General features: G+C 47.1%; 26 non-coding genes across 26 annotated transcripts; all 26 read left to right on the forward strand.

Moving 5' to 3' along the window:
* Positions 1–529: 529 nt before the first annotated feature.
* On the forward strand, positions 530–601 carry TRNAD-GUC (transfer RNA aspartic acid (anticodon GUC)). The gene has a single exon. It is a non-coding gene; the product is annotated as a tRNA-Asp (tRNA).
* A 237-nt stretch (positions 602–838) lies between these two features.
* Positions 839–912, forward strand: TRNAI-AAU (transfer RNA isoleucine (anticodon AAU)). The gene has a single exon. It is a non-coding gene; the product is annotated as a tRNA-Ile (tRNA).
* Positions 913–1,786: 874 nt separating this feature from the next.
* On the forward strand, positions 1,787–1,858 carry TRNAD-GUC (transfer RNA aspartic acid (anticodon GUC)). Its single transcript has one exon. It is a non-coding gene; the product is annotated as a tRNA-Asp (tRNA).
* Positions 1,859–2,096: 238 nt separating this feature from the next.
* TRNAI-AAU (transfer RNA isoleucine (anticodon AAU)) lies at positions 2,097–2,170 on the forward strand. Its single transcript has one exon. It is a non-coding gene; the product is annotated as a tRNA-Ile (tRNA).
* Positions 2,171–3,044: 874 nt separating this feature from the next.
* On the forward strand, positions 3,045–3,116 carry TRNAD-GUC (transfer RNA aspartic acid (anticodon GUC)). Its single transcript has one exon. It is a non-coding gene; the product is annotated as a tRNA-Asp (tRNA).
* Positions 3,117–3,353: 237 nt separating this feature from the next.
* On the forward strand, positions 3,354–3,427 carry TRNAI-AAU (transfer RNA isoleucine (anticodon AAU)). The gene has a single exon. It is a non-coding gene; the product is annotated as a tRNA-Ile (tRNA).
* An 874-nt stretch (positions 3,428–4,301) lies between these two features.
* Positions 4,302–4,373, forward strand: TRNAD-GUC (transfer RNA aspartic acid (anticodon GUC)). Its single transcript has one exon. It is a non-coding gene; the product is annotated as a tRNA-Asp (tRNA).
* A 236-nt stretch (positions 4,374–4,609) lies between these two features.
* Positions 4,610–4,683, forward strand: TRNAI-AAU (transfer RNA isoleucine (anticodon AAU)). The gene has a single exon. It is a non-coding gene; the product is annotated as a tRNA-Ile (tRNA).
* Positions 4,684–5,557: 874 nt separating this feature from the next.
* TRNAD-GUC (transfer RNA aspartic acid (anticodon GUC)) lies at positions 5,558–5,629 on the forward strand. Its single transcript has one exon. It is a non-coding gene; the product is annotated as a tRNA-Asp (tRNA).
* Positions 5,630–5,882: 253 nt separating this feature from the next.
* On the forward strand, positions 5,883–5,956 carry TRNAI-AAU (transfer RNA isoleucine (anticodon AAU)). Its single transcript has one exon. It is a non-coding gene; the product is annotated as a tRNA-Ile (tRNA).
* Positions 5,957–6,830: 874 nt separating this feature from the next.
* TRNAD-GUC (transfer RNA aspartic acid (anticodon GUC)) lies at positions 6,831–6,902 on the forward strand. Its single transcript has one exon. It is a non-coding gene; the product is annotated as a tRNA-Asp (tRNA).
* A 232-nt stretch (positions 6,903–7,134) lies between these two features.
* On the forward strand, positions 7,135–7,208 carry TRNAI-AAU (transfer RNA isoleucine (anticodon AAU)). Its single transcript has one exon. It is a non-coding gene; the product is annotated as a tRNA-Ile (tRNA).
* An 874-nt stretch (positions 7,209–8,082) lies between these two features.
* On the forward strand, positions 8,083–8,154 carry TRNAD-GUC (transfer RNA aspartic acid (anticodon GUC)). The gene has a single exon. It is a non-coding gene; the product is annotated as a tRNA-Asp (tRNA).
* Positions 8,155–8,386: 232 nt separating this feature from the next.
* On the forward strand, positions 8,387–8,460 carry TRNAI-AAU (transfer RNA isoleucine (anticodon AAU)). The gene has a single exon. It is a non-coding gene; the product is annotated as a tRNA-Ile (tRNA).
* An 874-nt stretch (positions 8,461–9,334) lies between these two features.
* TRNAD-GUC (transfer RNA aspartic acid (anticodon GUC)) lies at positions 9,335–9,406 on the forward strand. The gene has a single exon. It is a non-coding gene; the product is annotated as a tRNA-Asp (tRNA).
* A 238-nt stretch (positions 9,407–9,644) lies between these two features.
* On the forward strand, positions 9,645–9,718 carry TRNAI-AAU (transfer RNA isoleucine (anticodon AAU)). The gene has a single exon. It is a non-coding gene; the product is annotated as a tRNA-Ile (tRNA).
* Positions 9,719–10,592: 874 nt separating this feature from the next.
* Positions 10,593–10,664, forward strand: TRNAD-GUC (transfer RNA aspartic acid (anticodon GUC)). Its single transcript has one exon. It is a non-coding gene; the product is annotated as a tRNA-Asp (tRNA).
* Positions 10,665–10,899: 235 nt separating this feature from the next.
* TRNAI-AAU (transfer RNA isoleucine (anticodon AAU)) lies at positions 10,900–10,973 on the forward strand. The gene has a single exon. It is a non-coding gene; the product is annotated as a tRNA-Ile (tRNA).
* An 874-nt stretch (positions 10,974–11,847) lies between these two features.
* TRNAD-GUC (transfer RNA aspartic acid (anticodon GUC)) lies at positions 11,848–11,919 on the forward strand. Its single transcript has one exon. It is a non-coding gene; the product is annotated as a tRNA-Asp (tRNA).
* A 232-nt stretch (positions 11,920–12,151) lies between these two features.
* Positions 12,152–12,225, forward strand: TRNAI-AAU (transfer RNA isoleucine (anticodon AAU)). The gene has a single exon. It is a non-coding gene; the product is annotated as a tRNA-Ile (tRNA).
* An 874-nt stretch (positions 12,226–13,099) lies between these two features.
* Positions 13,100–13,171, forward strand: TRNAD-GUC (transfer RNA aspartic acid (anticodon GUC)). Its single transcript has one exon. It is a non-coding gene; the product is annotated as a tRNA-Asp (tRNA).
* Positions 13,172–13,403: 232 nt separating this feature from the next.
* Positions 13,404–13,477, forward strand: TRNAI-AAU (transfer RNA isoleucine (anticodon AAU)). The gene has a single exon. It is a non-coding gene; the product is annotated as a tRNA-Ile (tRNA).
* Positions 13,478–14,351: 874 nt separating this feature from the next.
* On the forward strand, positions 14,352–14,423 carry TRNAD-GUC (transfer RNA aspartic acid (anticodon GUC)). Its single transcript has one exon. It is a non-coding gene; the product is annotated as a tRNA-Asp (tRNA).
* A 235-nt stretch (positions 14,424–14,658) lies between these two features.
* On the forward strand, positions 14,659–14,732 carry TRNAI-AAU (transfer RNA isoleucine (anticodon AAU)). The gene has a single exon. It is a non-coding gene; the product is annotated as a tRNA-Ile (tRNA).
* An 874-nt stretch (positions 14,733–15,606) lies between these two features.
* On the forward strand, positions 15,607–15,678 carry TRNAD-GUC (transfer RNA aspartic acid (anticodon GUC)). Its single transcript has one exon. It is a non-coding gene; the product is annotated as a tRNA-Asp (tRNA).
* A 238-nt stretch (positions 15,679–15,916) lies between these two features.
* Positions 15,917–15,990, forward strand: TRNAI-AAU (transfer RNA isoleucine (anticodon AAU)). The gene has a single exon. It is a non-coding gene; the product is annotated as a tRNA-Ile (tRNA).
* The last annotated feature ends 71 nt before the right edge of the window (positions 15,991–16,061 follow it).

Genomic DNA, 16,061 nt, shown 5'->3' on the forward strand with positions numbered 1-16,061 from the left:
TGGCATCTAGAACAGATGGAAACAAAAAGGATGAGAAAGACTCCAATAAGAGCAAACATCATCTATAAAGGTACCTGGATGTCAAAGTTTATTTGCGCTACTTCCTGCTTCTATTCAGTATTGAGGCTCCTGTATGTAGGGTAAAAATGGCTAATAACCACTTCTACTATCTCTTCGCCCTTGTTAAGGACACTAGATCCTTCTAGGGTCAGTGTGCTGCCTAGAAAAAACCGCTGTGTGAATGAGGCCATAGTTGTCAGCCGAGCAAAAGTTTGACTAAATCTCCCAGACACTATAGACAGCTTTGCCATCATTCGGATGTCTGCTGGCTGGCCCATTTCTCTCATCCAAAGGAGCACTGACTCTGGCCAGTGAGGGCAAAATGGCAGTTTTCTTCACAGTCTCACCTCTCTTATCTGAAAGTGCAAAAAAGGAAAAATGAGCAGGGCCCACAGTGGATCCTCTGAGCACTCACATGCCTCGTGTGCACTTTCTCGGAGTGTGATGTCAGAGGTTTCAACGCAGCCAATCCTCGTTAGTATAGTGGTGAGTATCCCCGCCTGTCACGCGGGAGACCGGGGTTCGATTCCCCGACGGGGAGGTTTCTTATGTTCTTGCCACTGCTACGTGAACCTGATTGATCCGGCAATATCTTCATAAGCAGGAGCTTTTGATCTTTTATTGTTCGACTGTCACGCGTTACATATGCGTCTACCACCAAAAGTCCCTACATGTGTGCTAAATCCATCCCCCCCCCCCCCCTAAAAAAAAAAAAAAAAGGATCGCGCTCATACAGCTTTCCATTTTTTTCCCGGCAGGGACGTAATGCCACACCCATGGCCGGTTAGCTCAGTTGGTTAGAGCGTGGTGCTAATAACGCCAAGGTCGCGGGTTCGATCCCCGTACGGGCCAGGAGCAGCTTTTTAGAGGTCATGTTCACTAGTTTCATCCCAGGTAGATCGATGCTGAAGCTGGTTTCTTCCGATTCCGCATTTTGCTCACAGTGTTTACCGTCTCGAATCGTGTGCCTAACTGATTTGCAGAAGTAGTTGTCTCTATGTTGTGGTGTTAATTGAAGCCTGTAGCAGGCATATACTAACTATAGTTGGTGTGGATTTTGCTGTTGACATTTGTGTCATTGTTGATAAACTACACGGTGTCCTTGCTATTCAAGGACACCCCATCGACATGTCCTGCAGAAGAGCGGAGAAGAGGGAATTGTCTGCAGAGATGAGCAGAGCATGTCCAAAGTTATCATGGCATCTAGAACAGATGGAAACAAAAAGGATGAGAAAGACTCCAATAAGAGCAAACATCATCTATAAAGGTACCTGGATGTCAAAGTTTATTTGCGCTACTTCCTGCTTCTATTCAGTATTGAGGCTCCTGTATGTAGGGTAAAAATGGCTAATAACCACTTCTACTATCTCTTCGCCCTTGTTAAGGACACTAGATCCTTCTAGGGTCAGTGTGCTGCCTAGAAAAAAACGCTGTGTGAATGAGGCCATAGTTGTCAGCCGAGCAAAAGTTTGACTAAATCTCCCAGACACTATAGACAGCTTTGCCATCATTCGGATGTCTGCTGGCTGGCCCATTTCTCTCATCCAAAGGAGCACTGACTCTGGCCAGTGAGGGCAAAATGGCAGTTTTCTTCACAGTCTCACCTCTCTTATCTGAAAGTGCAAAAAAGGAAAAATGAGCAGGGCCCACAGTGGATCCTCTGAGCACTCACATGCCTCGTGTGCACTTTCTCGGAGTGTGATGTCAGAGGTTTCGACGCAGCCAATCCTCGTTAGTATAGTGGTGAGTATCCCCGCCTGTCACGCGGGAGACCGGGGTTCGATTCCCCGACGGGGAGGTTTCTTATGTTCTTGCCACTGCTACGTGAACCTGATTGATCCGGCAATATCTTCATAAGCAGGAGCTTTTGATCTTTTATTGTTCGACTGTCACGCGTTACATATGCGTCTACCACCAAAAGTCCCTACATGTGTGCTAAATCCATCCCCCCCCCCCCCCTAAAAAAAAAAAAAAAAAGGATCGCGCTCATACAGCTTTCCATTTTTTTCCCGGCAGGGACGTAATGCCACACCCATGGCCGGTTAGCTCAGTTGGTTAGAGCGTGGTGCTAATAACGCCAAGGTCGCGGGTTCGATCCCCGTACGGGCCAGGAGCAGCTTTTTAGAGGTCATGTTCACTAGTTTCATCCCAGGTAGATCGATGCTGAAGCTGGTTTCTTCCGATTCCGCATTTTGCTCACAGTGTTTACCGTCTCGAATCGTGTGCCTAACTGATTTGCAGAAGTAGTTGTCTCTATGTTGTGGTGTTAATTGAAGCCTGTAGCAGGCATTTACTAACTATAGTTGGTGTGGATTTTGCTGTTGACATTTGTGTCATTGTTGATAAACTACACGGTGTCCTTGCTATTCAAGGACACCCCATCGACATGTCCTGCAGAAGAGCGGAGAAGAGGGAATTGTCTGCAGAGATGAGCAGAGCATGTCCAAAGTTATCATGGCATCTAGAACAGATGGAAACAAAAAGGATGAGAAAGACTCCAATAAGAGCAAACATCATCTATAAAGGTACCTGGATGTCAAAGTTTATTTGCGCTACTTCCTGCTTCTATTCAGTATTGAGGTTCCTGTATGTAGGGTAAAAATGGCTAATAACCACTTCTACTATCTCTTCGCCCTTGTTAAGGACACTAGATCCTTCTAGGGTCAGTGTGCTGCCTAGAAAAAACCGCTGTGTGAATGAGGCCATAGTTGTCAGCCGAGCAAAAGTTTGACTAAATCTCCCAGACACTATAGACAGCTTTGCCATCATTCGGATGTCTGCTGGCTGGCCCATTTCTCTCATCCAAAGGAGCACTGACTCTGGCCAGTGAGGGCAAAATGGCAGTTTTCTTCACAGTCTCACCTCTCTTATCTGAAAGTGCAAAAAAGGAAAAATGAGCAGGGCCCACAGTGGATCCTCTGAGCACTCACATGCCTCGTGTGCACTTTCTCGGAGTGTGATGTCAGAGGTTTCGACGCAGCCAATCCTCGTTAGTATAGTGGTGAGTATCCCCGCCTGTCACGCGGGAGACCGGGGTTCGATTCCCCGACGGGGAGGTTTCTTATGTTCTTGCCACTGCTACGTGAACCTGATTGATCCGGCAATATCTTCATAAGCAGGAGCTTTTGATCTTTTATTGTTCGACTGTCACGCGTTACATATGCGTCTACCACCAAAAGTCCCTACATGTGTGCTAAATCCATCCCCCCCCCCCCCCTAAAAAAAAAAAAAAAAGGATCGCGCTCGTACAGCTTTCCATTTTTTTCCCGGCAGGGACGTAATGCCACACCCATGGCCGGTTAGCTCAGTTGGTTAGAGCGTGGTGCTAATAACGCCAAGGTCGCGGGTTCGATCCCCGCACGGGCCAGGAGCAGCTTTTTAGAGGTCATGTTCACTAGTTTCATCCCAGGTAGATCGATGCTGAAGCTGGTTTCTTCCGATTCCGCATTTTGCTCACAGTGTTTACCGTCTCGAATCGTGTGCCTAACTGATTTGCAGAAGTAGTTGTCTCTATGTTGTGGTGTTAATTGAAGCCTGTAGCAGGCATTTACTAACTATAGTTGGTGTGGATTTTGCTGTTGACATTTGTGTCATTGTTGATAAACTACACGGTGTCCTTGCTATTCAAGGACACCCCATCGACATGTCCTGCAGAAGAGCGGAGAAGAGGGAATTGTCTGCAGAGATGAGCAGAGCATGTCCAAAGTTATCATGGCATCTAGAACAGATGGAAACCAAAAGGATGAGAAAGACTCCAATAAGAGCAAACATCATCTATAAAGGTACTTGGATGTCAAAGTTTATTTGCGCTACTTCCTGCTTCTATTCAGTATTGAGGCTCCTGTATGTAGGGTAAAAATGGCTAATAACCACTTCTACTATCTCTTCGCCCTTGTTAAGGACACTAGATCCTTCTAGGGTCAGTGTGCTGCCTAGAAAAAACCGCTGTGTGAATGAGGCCATAGTTGTCAGCCGAGCAAAAGTTTGACTAAATCTCCCAGACACTATAGACAGCTTTGCCATCATTCGGATGTCTGCTGGCTGACCCATTTCTCTCATCCAAAGGAGCACTGACTCTGGCCAGTGAGGGCAAAATGGCAGTTTTCTTCACAGTCTCACCTCTCTTATCTGAAAGTGCAAAAAAGGAAAAATGAGCAGGGCCCACAGTGGATCCTCTGAGCACTCACATGCCTCGTGTGCACTTTCTCGGAGTGTGATGTCAGAGGTTTCGACGCAGCCAATCCTCGTTAGTATAGTGGTGAGTATCCCCGCCTGTCACGCGGGAGACCGGGGTTCGATTCCCCGACGGGGAGGTTTCTTATGTTCTTGCCACTGCTACGTGAACCTGATTGATCCGGCAATATCTTCATAAGCAGGCGCTTTTGATCTTTTATTGTTCGACTGTCACGCGTTACATATGCGTCTACCACCAAAAGTCCCTACATGTGTGCTAAATCCATCCTCCCCCCCCCCTAAGAAAAAAAAAAAAAGGATCGCGCTCGTACAGCTTTCCATTTTTTTCCCGGCAGGGACGTAATGCCACACCCATGGCCGGTTAGCTCAGTTGGTTAGAGCGTGGTGCTAATAACGCCAAGGTCGCGGGTTCGATCCCCGTACGGGCCAGGAGCAGCTTTTTAGAGGTCATGTTCACTAGTTTCATCCCAGGTAGATCGATGCTGAAGCTGGTTTCTTCCGATTCCGCATTTTGCTCACAGTGTTTACCGTCTCGAATCGTGTGCCTAACTGATTTGCAGAAGTAGTTGTCTCTATGTTGTGGTGTTAATTGAAGCCTGTAGCAGGCATTTACTAACTATAGTTGGTGTGGATTTTGCTGTTGACATTTGTGTCATTGTTGATAAACTACACGGTGTCCTTGCTATTCAAGGACACCCCATCGACATGTCCTGCAGAAGAGCGGAGAAGAGGGAATTGTCTGCAGAGATGAGCAGAGCATGTCCAAAGTTATCATGGCATCTAGAACAGATGGAAACAAAAAGGATGAGAAAGACTCCAATAAGAGCAAACATCATCTATAAAGGTACCTGGATGTCAAAGTTTATTTGCGCTACTTCCTGCTTCTATTCAGTATTGAGGCTCCTGTATGTAGGGTAAAAATGGCTAATAACCACTTCTACTATCTCTTCGCCCTTGTTAAGGACACTAGATCCTTCTAGGGTCAGTGTGCTGCCTAGAAAAAACCGCTGTGTGAATGAGGCCATAGTTGTCAGCCGAGCAAAAGTTTGACTAAATCTCCCAGACACTATAGACAGCTTTGCCATCATTCGGATGTCTGCTGGCTGGCCCATTTCTCTCATCCAAAGGAGCACTGACTCTGGCCAGTGAGGGCAAAATGGCAGTTTTCTTCACAGTCTCACCTCTCTTATCTGAAAGTGCAAAAAAGGAAAAATGAGCAGGGCCCACAGTGGATCCTCTGAGCACTCACATGCCTCGTGTGCACTTTCTCGGAGTGTGATGTCAGAGGTTTCGACGCAGCCAATCCTCGTTAGTATAGTGGTGAGTATCCCCGCCTGTCACGCGGGAGACCGGGGTTCGATTCCCCGACGGGGAGGTTTCTTATGTTCTTGCCACTGCTACGTGAACCTGATTGATCCGGCAATATCTTCATAAGCAGGAGCTTTTGATCTTTTATTGTTCGACTGTCACGCGTTACATATGCGTCTACCACCAAAAGTCCCTACATGTGTGCTAAATCCATCCCCCCCCCCCCCCCCCTAAAAAAAAAGGATCGCGCTCGTACAGCTTTCCATTTTTTTCCCGGCAGAGACGTAATGCCACACCCATGGCCGTAATGCCACACCCATGGCCGGTTAGCTCAGTTGGTTAGAGCGTGGTGCTAATAACGCCAAGGTCGCGGGTTCGATCCCCGTACGGGCCAGGAGCAGCTTTTTAGAGGTCATGTTCACTAGTTTCATCCCAGGTAGATCGATGCTGAAGCTGGTTTCTTCCGATTCCGCATTTTGCTCACAGTGTTTACCGTCTCGAATCGTGTGCCTAACTGATTTGCAGAAGTAGTTGTCTCTATGTTGTGGTGTTAATTGAAGCCTGTAGCAGGCATTTACTAACTATAGTTGGTGTGGATTTTGCTGTTGACATTTGTGTCATTGTTGATAAACTACACGGTGTCCTTGCTATTCAAGGACACCCCATCGACATGTCCTGCAGAAGAGCGGAGAAGAGGGAATTGTCTGCAGAGATGAGCAGAGCATGTCCAAAGTTATCATGGCATCTAGAACAGATGGAAACAAAAAGGATGAGAAAGACTCCAATAAGAGCAAACATCATCTATAAAGGTACCTGGATGTCAAAGTTTATTTGCGCTACTTCCTGCTTCTATTCAGTATTGAGGCTCCTGTATGTAGGGTAAAAATGGCTAATAACCACTTCTACTATCTCTTCGCCCTTGTTAAGGACACTAGATCCTTCTAGGGTCAGTGTGCTGCCTAGAAAAAACCGCTGTGTGAATGAGGCCATAGTTGTCAGCCGAGCAAAAGTTTGACTAAATCTCCCAGACACTATAGACAGCTTTGCCATCATTCGGATGTCTGCTGGCTGGCCCATTTCTCTCATCCAAAGGAGCACTGACTCTGGCCAGTGAGGGCAAAATGGCAGTTTTCTTCACAGTCTCACCTCTCTTATCTGAAAGTGCAAAAAAGGAAAAATGAGCAGGGCCCACAGTGGATCCTCTGAGCACTCACATGCCTCGTGTGCACTTTCTCGGAGTGTGATGTCAGAGATTTCGACGCAGCCAATCCTCGTTAGTATAGTGGTGAGTATCCCCGCCTGTCACGCGGGAGACCGGGGTTCGATTCCCCGACGGGGAGGTTTCTTATGTTCTTGCCACTGCTACGTGAACCTGATTGATCCGGCAATATCTTCATAAGCAGGAGCTTTTGATCTTTTATTGTTCGACTGTCACGCGTTACATATGCGTCTACCACCAAAAGTCCCTACATGTGTGCTAAATCCATCCCCCCCCCCTAAAAAAAAAAAAAAAGGATCGCGCTCGTACAGCTTTCCATTTTTTTCCCGGCAGGGACGTAATGCCACACCCATGGCCGGTTAGCTCAGTTGGTTAGAGCGTGGTGCTAATAACGCCAAGGTCGCGGGTTCGATCCCCGTACGGGCCAGGAGCAGCTTTTTAGAGGTCATGTTCACTAGTTTCATCCCAGGTAGATCGATGCTGAAGCTGGTTTCTTCCGATTCCGCATTTTGCTCACAGTGTTTACCGTCTCGAATCGTGTGCCTAACTGATTTGCAGAAGTAGTTGTCTCTATGTTGTGGTGTTAATTGAAGCCTGTAGCAGGCATTTACTAACTATAGTTGGTGTGGATTTTGCTGTTGACATTTGTGTCATTGTTGATAAACTACACGGTGTCCTTGCTATTCAAGGACACCCCATCGACATGTCCTGCAGAAGAGCGGAGAAGAGGGAATTGTCTGCAGAGATGAGCAGAGCATGTCCAAAGTTATCATGGCATCTAGAACAGATGGAAACAAAAAGGATGAGAAAGACTCCAATAAGAGCAAACATCATCTATAAAGGTACCTGGATGTCAAAGTTTATTTGCGCTACTTCCTGCTTCTATTCAGTATTGAGGCTCCTGTATGTAGGGTAAAAATGGCTAATAACCACTTCTACTATCTCTTCGCCCTTGTTAAGGACACTAGATCCTTCTAGGGTCAGTGTGCTGCCTAGAAAAAACCGCTGTGTGAATGAGGCCATAGTTGTCAGCCGAGCAAAAGTTTGACTAAATCTCCCAGACACTATAGACAGCTTTGCCATCATTCGGATGTCTGCTGGCTGGCCCATTTCTCTCATCCAAAGGAGCACTGACTCTGGCCAGTGAGGGCAAAATGGCAGTTTTCTTCACAGTCTCACCTCTCTTATCTGAAAGTGCAAAAAAGGAAAAATGAGCAGGGCCCACAGTGGATCCTCTGAGCACTCACATGCCTCGTGTGCACTTTCTCGGAGTGTGATGTCAGAGGTTTCGACGCAGCCAATCCTCGTTAGTATAGTGGTGAGTATCCCCGCCTGTCACGCGGGAGACCGGGGTTCGATTCCCCGACGGGGAGGTTTCTTATGTTCTTGCCACTGCTACGTGAACCTGATTGATCCGGCAATATCTTCATAAGCAGGAGCTTTTGATCTTTTATTGTTCGACTGTCACGCGTTACATATGCGTCTACCACCAAAAGTCCCTACATGTGTGCTAAATCCATCCCCCCCCCCTAAAAAAAAAAAAAAAGGATCGCGCTCGTACAGCTTTCCATTTTTTTCCCGGCAGGGACGTAATGCCACACCCATGGCCGGTTAGCTCAGTTGGTTAGAGCGTGGTGCTAATAACGCCAAGGTCGCGGGTTCGATCCCCGTACGGGCCAGGAGCAGCTTTTTAGAGGTCATGTTCACTAGTTTCATCCCAGGTAGATCGATGCTGAAGCTGGTTTCTTCCGATTCCGCATTTTGCTCACAGTGTTTACCGTCTCGAATCGTGTGCCTAACTGATTTGCAGAAGTAGTTGTCTCTATGTTGTGGTGTTAATTGAAGCCTGTAGCAGGCATTTACTAACTATAGTTGGTGTGGATTTTGCTGTTGACATTTGTGTCATTGTTGATAAACTACACGGTGTCCTTGCTATTCAAGGACACCCCATCGACATGTCCTGCAGAAGAGCGGAGAAGAGGGAATTGTCTGCAGAGATGAGCAGAGCATGTCCAAAGTTATCATGGCATCTAGAACAGATGGAAACAAAAAGGATGAGAAAGACTCCAATAAGAGCAAACATCATCTATAAAGGTACCTGGATGTCAAAGTTTATTTGCGCTACTTCCTGCTTCTATTCAGTATTGAGGCTCCTGTATGTAGGGTAAAAATGGCTAATAACCACTTCTACTATCTCTTCGCCCTTGTTAAGGACACTAGATCCTTCTAGGGTCAGTGTGCTGCCTAGAAAAAACCGCTGTGTGAATGAGGCCATAGTTGTCAGCCGAGCAAAAGTTTGACTAAATCTCCCAGACACTATAGACAGCTTTGCCATCATTCGGATGTCTGCTGGCTGGCCCATTTCTCTCATCCAAAGGAGCACTGACTCTGGCCAGTGAGGGCAAAATGGCAGTTTTCTTCACAGTCTCACCTCTCTTATCTGAAAGTGCAAAAAAGGAAAAATGAGCAGGGCCCACAGTGGATCCTCTGAGCACTCACATGCCTCGTGTGCACTTTCTCGGAGTGTGATGTCAGAGGTTTCGACGCAGCCAATCCTCGTTAGTATAGTGGTGAGTATCCCCGCCTGTCACGCGGGAGACCGGGGTTCGATTCCCCGACGGGGAGGTTTCTTATGTTCTTGCCACTGCTACGTGAACCTGATTGATCCGGCAATATCTTCATAAGCAGGAGCTTTTGATCTTTTATTGTTCGACTGTCACGCGTTACATATGCGTCTACCACCAAAAGTCCCTACATGTGTGCTAAATCCATCCCCCCCCCCCCCCTAAAAAAAAAAAAAAAAAGGATCGCGCTCGTACAGCTTTCCATTTTTTTCCCGGCAGGGACGTAATGCCACACCCATGGCCGGTTAGCTCAGTTGGTTAGAGCGTGGTGCTAATAACGCCAAGGTCGCGGGTTCGATCCCCGTACGGGCCAGGAGCAGCTTTTTAGAGGTCATGTTCACTAGTTTCATCCCAGGTAGATCGATGCTGAAGCTGGTTTCTTCCGATTCCGCATTTTGCTCACAGTGTTTACCGTCTCGAATCGTGTGCCTAACTGATTTGCAGAAGTAGTTGTCTCTATGTTGTGGTGTTAATTGAAGCCTGTAGCAGGCATTTACTAACTATAGTTGGTGTGGATTTTGCTGTTGACATTTGTGTCATTGTTGATAAACTACACGGTGTCCTTGCTATTCAAGGACACCCCATCGACATGTCCTGCAGAAGAGCGGAGAAGAGGGAATTGTCTGCAGAGATGAGCAGAGCATGTCCAAAGTTATCATGGCATCTAGAACAGATGGAAACAAAAAGGATGAGAAAGACTCCAATAAGAGCAAACATCATCTATAAAGGTACCTGGATGTCAAAGTTTATTTGCGCTACTTCCTGCTTCTATTCAGTATTGAGGCTCCTGTATGTAGGGTAAAAATGGCTAATAACCACTTCTACTATCTCTTCGCCCTTGTTAAGGACACTAGATCCTTCTAGGGTCAGTGTGCTGCCTAGAAAAAACCGCTGTGTGAATGAGGCCATAGTTGTCAGCCGAGCAAAAGTTTGACTAAATCTCCCAGACACTATAGACAGCTTTGCCATCATTCGGATGTCTGCTGGCTGGCCCATTTCTCTCATCCAAAGGAGCACTGACTCTGGCCAGTGAGGGCAAAATGGCAGTTTTCTTCACAGTCTCACCTCTCTTATCTGAAAGTGCAAAAAAGGAAAAATGAGCAGGGCCCACAGTGGATCCTCTGAGCACTCACATGCCTCGTGTGCACTTTCTCGGGGTGTGATGTCAAAGGTTTCGACGCAGCCAATCCTCGTTAGTATAGTGGTGAGTATCCCCGCCTGTCACGCGGGAGACCGGGGTTCGATTCCCCGACGGGGAGGTTTCTTATGTTCTTGCCACTGCTACGTGAACCTGATTGATCCGGCAATATCTTCATAAGCAGGAGCTTTTGATCTTTTATTGTTCGACTGTCACGCGTTACATATGCGTCTACCACCAAAAGTCCCTACATGTGTGCTAAATCCATCCCCCCCCCCCCTAAAAAAAAAAAAAAAAGGATCGCACTCGTACAGCTTTCCATTTTTTTCCCGGCAGGGACGTAATGCCACACCCATGGCCGGTTAGCTCAGTTGGTTAGAGCGTGGTGCTAATAACGCCAAGGTCGCGGGTTCGATCCCCGTACGGGCCAGGAGCAGCTTTTTAGAGGTCATGTTCACTAGTTTCATCCCAGGTAGATCGATGCTGAAGCTGGTTTCTTCCGATTCCGCATTTTGCTCACAGTGTTTACCGTCTCGAATCGTGTGCCTAACTGATTTGCAGAAGTAGTTGTCTCTATGTTGTGGTGTTAATTGAAGCCTGTAGCAGGCATATACTAACTATAGTTGGTGTGGATTTTGCTGTTGACATTTGTGTCATTGTTGATAAACTACACGGTGTCCTTGCTATTCAAGGACACCCCATCGACATGTCCTGCAGAAGAGCGGAGAAGAGGGAATTGTCTGCAGAGATGAGCAGAGCATGTCCAAAGTTATCATGGCATCTAGAACAGATGGAAACAAAAAGGATGAGAAAAACTCCAATAAGAGCAAACATCATCTATAAAGGTACCTGGATGTCAAAGTTTATTTGCGCTACTTCCTGCTTCTATTCAGTATTGAGGCTCCTGTATGTAGGGTAAAAATGGCTAATAACCACTTCTACTATCTCTTCGCCCTTGTTAAGGACACTAGATCCTTCTAGGGTCAGTGTGCTGCCTAGAAAAAACCGCTGTGTGAATGAGGCCATAGTTGTCAGCCGAGCAAAAGTTTGACTAAATCTCCCAGACACTATAGACAGCTTTGCCATCATTCGGATGTCTGCTGGCTGGCCCATTTCTCTCATCCAAAGGAGCACTGACTCTGGCCAGTGAGGGCAAAATGGCAGTTTTCTTCACAGTCTCACCTCTCTTATCTGAAAGTGCAAAAAAGGAAAAATGAGCAGGGCCCACAGTGGATCCTCTGAGCACTCACATGCCTCGTGTGCACTTTCTCGGAGTGTGATGTCAGAGGTTTCGACGCAGCCAATCCTCGTTAGTATAGTGGTGAGTATCCCCGCCTGTCACGCGGGAGACCGGGGTTCGATTCCCCGACGGGGAGGTTTCTTATGTTCTTGCCACTGCTACGTGAACCTGATTGATCCGGCAATATCTTCATAAGCAGGAGCTTTTGATCTTTTATTGTTCGACTGTCACGCGTTACATATGCGTCTACCACCAAAAGTCCCTACATGTGTGCTAAATCCATCCCCCCCCCCTAAAAAAAAAAAAAAAGGATCGCGCTCGTACAGCTTTCCATTTTTTTCCCGGCAGGGACGTAATGCCACACCCATGGCCGGTTAGCTCAGTTGGTTAGAGCGTGGTGCTAATAACGCCAAGGTCGCGGGTTCGATCCCCGTACGGGCCAGGAGCAGCTTTTTAGAGGTCATGTTCACTAGTTTCATCCCAGTTAGATCGATGCTGAAGCTGGTTTCTTCCGATTCCGCATTTTGCTCACAGTGTTTACCGTCTCGAATCGTGTGCCTAACTGATTTGCAGAAGTAGTTGTCTCTATGTTGTGGTGTTAATTGAAGCCTGTAGCAGGCATTTACTAACTATAGTTGGTGTGGATTTTGCTGTTGACATTTGTGTCATTGTTGATAAACTACACGGTGTCCTTGCTATTCAAGGACACCCCATCGACATGTCCTGCAGAAGAGCGGAGAAGAGGGAATTGTCTGCAGAGATGAGCAGAGCATGTCCAAAGTTATCATGGCATCTAGAACAGATGGAAACAAAAAGGATGAGAAAGACTCCAATAAGAGCAAACATCATCTATAAAGGTACCTGGATGTCAAAGTTTATTTGCGCTACTTCCTGCTTCTATTCAGTATTGAGGCTCCTGTATGTAGGGTAAAAATGGCTAATAACCACTTCTACTATCTCTTCGCCCTTGTTAAGGACACTAGATCCTTCTAGGGTCAGTGTGCTGCCTAGAAAAAACCGCTGTGTGAATGAGGCCATAGTTGTCAGCCGAGCAAAAGTTTGACTAAATCTCCCAGACACTATAGACAGCTTTGCCATCATTCGGATGTCTGCTGGCTGGCCCATTTCTCTCATCCAAAGGAGCACTGACTCTGGCCAGTGAGGGCAAAATGGCAGTTTTCTTCACAGTCTCACCTCTCTTATCTGAAAGTGCAAAAAAGGAAAAATGAGCAGGGCCCACAGTGGATCCTCTGAGCACTCACATGCCTCGTGTGCACTTTCTCGGAGTGTGATGTCAGAGGTTTCGACGCAGCCAATCCTCGTTAGTATAGTGGTGAGTATCCCCGCCTGTCACGCGGGAGACCGGGGTTCGATTCCCCGACGGGGAGGTTTCTTATGTTCTTGCCACTGCTACGTGAACCTGATTGATCCGGCAATATCTTCATAAGCAGGAGCTTTTGATCTTTTATTGTTCGACTGTCACGCGTTACATATGCGTCTACCACCAAAAGTCCCTACATGTGTGCTAAATCCATCCCCCCCCCCTAAAAAAAAAAAAAAAGGATCGCGCTCGTACAGCTTTCCATTTTTTTCCCGGCAGGGACGTAATGCCACACCCATGGCCGGTTAGCTCAGTTGGTTAGAGCGTGGTGCTAATAACGCCAAGGTCGCGGGTTCGATCCCCGTACGGGCCAGGAGCAGCTTTTTAGAGGTCATGTTCACTAGTTTCATCCCAGGTAGATCGATGCTGAAGCTGGTTTCTTCCGATTCCGCATTTTGCTCACAGTGTTTACCGTCTCGAATCGTGTGCCTAACTGATTTGCAGAAGTAGTTGTCTCTATGTTGTGGTGTTAATTGAAGCCTGTAGCAGGCATTTACTAACTATAGTTGGTGTGGATTTTGCTGTTGACATTTGTGTCATTGTTGATAAACTACACGGTGTCCTTGCTATTCAAGGACACCCCATCGACATGTCCTGCAGAAGAGCGGAGAAGAGGGAATTGTCTGCAGAGATGAGCAGAGCATGTCCAAAGTTATCATGGCATCTAGAACAGATGGAAACAAAAAGGATGAGAAAGACTCCAATAAGAGCAAACATCATCTATAAAGGTACCTGGATGTCAAAGTTTATTTGCGCTACTTCCTGCTTCTATTCAGTATTGAGGCTCCTGTATGTAGGGTAAAAATGGCTAATAACCACTTCTACTATCTCTTCGCCCTTGTTAAGGACACTAGATCCTTCTAGGGTCAGTGTGCTGCCTAGAAAAAACCGCTGTGTGAATGAGGCCATAGTTGTCAGCCGAGCAAAAGTTTGACTAAATCTCCCAGACACTATAGACAGCTTTGCCATCATTCGGATGTCTGCTGGCTGGCCCATTTCTCTCATCCAAAGGAGCACTGACTCTGGCCAGTGAGGGCAAAATGGCAGTTTTCTTCACAGTCTCACCTCTCTTATCTGAAAGTGCAAAAAAGGAAAAATGAGCAGGGCCCACAGTGGATCCTCTGAGCACTCACATGCCTCGTGTGCACTTTCTCGGAGTGTGATGTCAGAGGTTTCGACGCAGCCAATCCTCGTTAGTATAGTGGTGAGTATCCCCGCCTGTCACGCGGGAGACCGGGGTTCGATTCCCCGACGGGGAGGTTTCTTATGTTCTTGCCACTGCTACGTGAACCTGATTGATCCGGCAATATCTTCATAAGCAGGAGCTTTTGATCTTTTATTGTTCGACTGTCACGCGTTACATATGCGTCTACCACCAAATGTCCCTACATGTGTGCTAAATCCATCCCCCCCCCCCCCTAAAAAAAAAAAAAAAGGATCGCGCTCGTACAGCTTTCCATTTTTTTCCCGGCAGGGACGTAATGCCACACCCATGGCCGGTTAGCTCAGTTGGTTAGAGCGTGGTGCTAATAACGCCAAGGTCGCGGGTTCGATCCCCGTACGGGCCAGGAGCAGCTTTTTAGAGGTCATGTTCACTAGTTTCATCCCAGGTAGATCGATGCTGAAGCTGGTTTCTTCCGATTCCGCATTTTGCTCACAGTGTTTACCGTCTCGAATCGTGTGCCTAACTGATTTGCAGAAGTAGTTGTCTCTATGTTGTGGTGTTAATTGAAGCCTGTAGCAGGCATTTACTAACTATAGTTGGTGTGGATTTTGCTGTTGACATTTGTGTCATTGTTGATAAACTACACGGTGTCCTTGCTATTCAAGGACACCCCATCGACATGTCCTGCAGAAGAGCGGAGAAGAGGGAATTGTCTGCAGAGATGAGCAGAGCATGTCCAAAGTTATCATGGCATCTAGAACAGATGGAAACAAAAAGGATGAGAAAGACTCCAATAAGAGCAAACATCATCTATAAAGGTACCTGGATGTCAAAGTTTATTTGCGCTACTTCCTGCTTCTATTCAGTATTGAGGCTCCTGTATGTAGGGTAAAAATGGCTAATAACCACTTCTACTATCTCTTCGCCCTTGTTAAGGACACTAGATCCTTCTAGGGTCAGTGTGCTGCCTAGAAAAAACCGCTGTGTGAATGAGGCCATAGTTGTCAGCCGAGCAAAAGTTTGACTAAATCTCCCAGACACTATAGACAGCTTTGCCATCATTCGGATGTCTGCTGGCTGGCCCATTTCTCTCATCCAAAGGAGCACTGACTCTGGCCAGTGAGGGCAAAATGGCAGTTTTCTTCACAGTCTCACCTCTCTTATCTGAAAGTGCAAAAAAGGAAAAATGAGCAGGGCCCACAGTGGATCCTCTGAGCACTCACATGCCTCGTGTGCACTTTCTCGGAGTGTGATGTCAGAGGTTTCGACGCAGCCAATCCTCGTTAGTATAGTGGTGAGTATCCCCGCCTGTCACGCGGGAGACCGGGGTTCGATTCCCCGACGGGGAGGTTTCTTATGTTCTTGCCACTGCTACGTGAACCTGATTGATCCGGCAATATCTTCATAAGCAGGAGCTTTTGATCTTTTATTGTTCGACTGTCACGCGTTACATATGCGTCTACCACCAAAAGTCCCTACATGTGTGCTAAATCCATCCCCCCCCCCCCCCCTAAAAAAAAAAAAAAAAGGATCGCGCTCGTACAGCTTTCCATTTTTTTCCCGGCAGGGACGTAATGCCACACCCATGGCCGGTTAGCTCAGTTGGTTAGAGCGTGGTGCTAATAACGCCAAGGTCGAGGGTTCGATCCCCGTACGGGCCAGGAGCAGCTTTTTAGAGGTCATGTTCACTAGTTTCATCCCAGGTAGATCGATGCTGAAGCTGGTTTCTTCC

Source organism: Dendrobates tinctorius, unplaced genomic scaffold, assembly GCF_039654945.1.
Source record: "Dendrobates tinctorius isolate UK_male_01 unplaced genomic scaffold, ASM3965494v1 ptg000062l, whole genome shotgun sequence".
Lineage (NCBI taxonomy): Eukaryota > Metazoa > Chordata > Amphibia > Anura > Dendrobatidae > Dendrobates > Dendrobates tinctorius.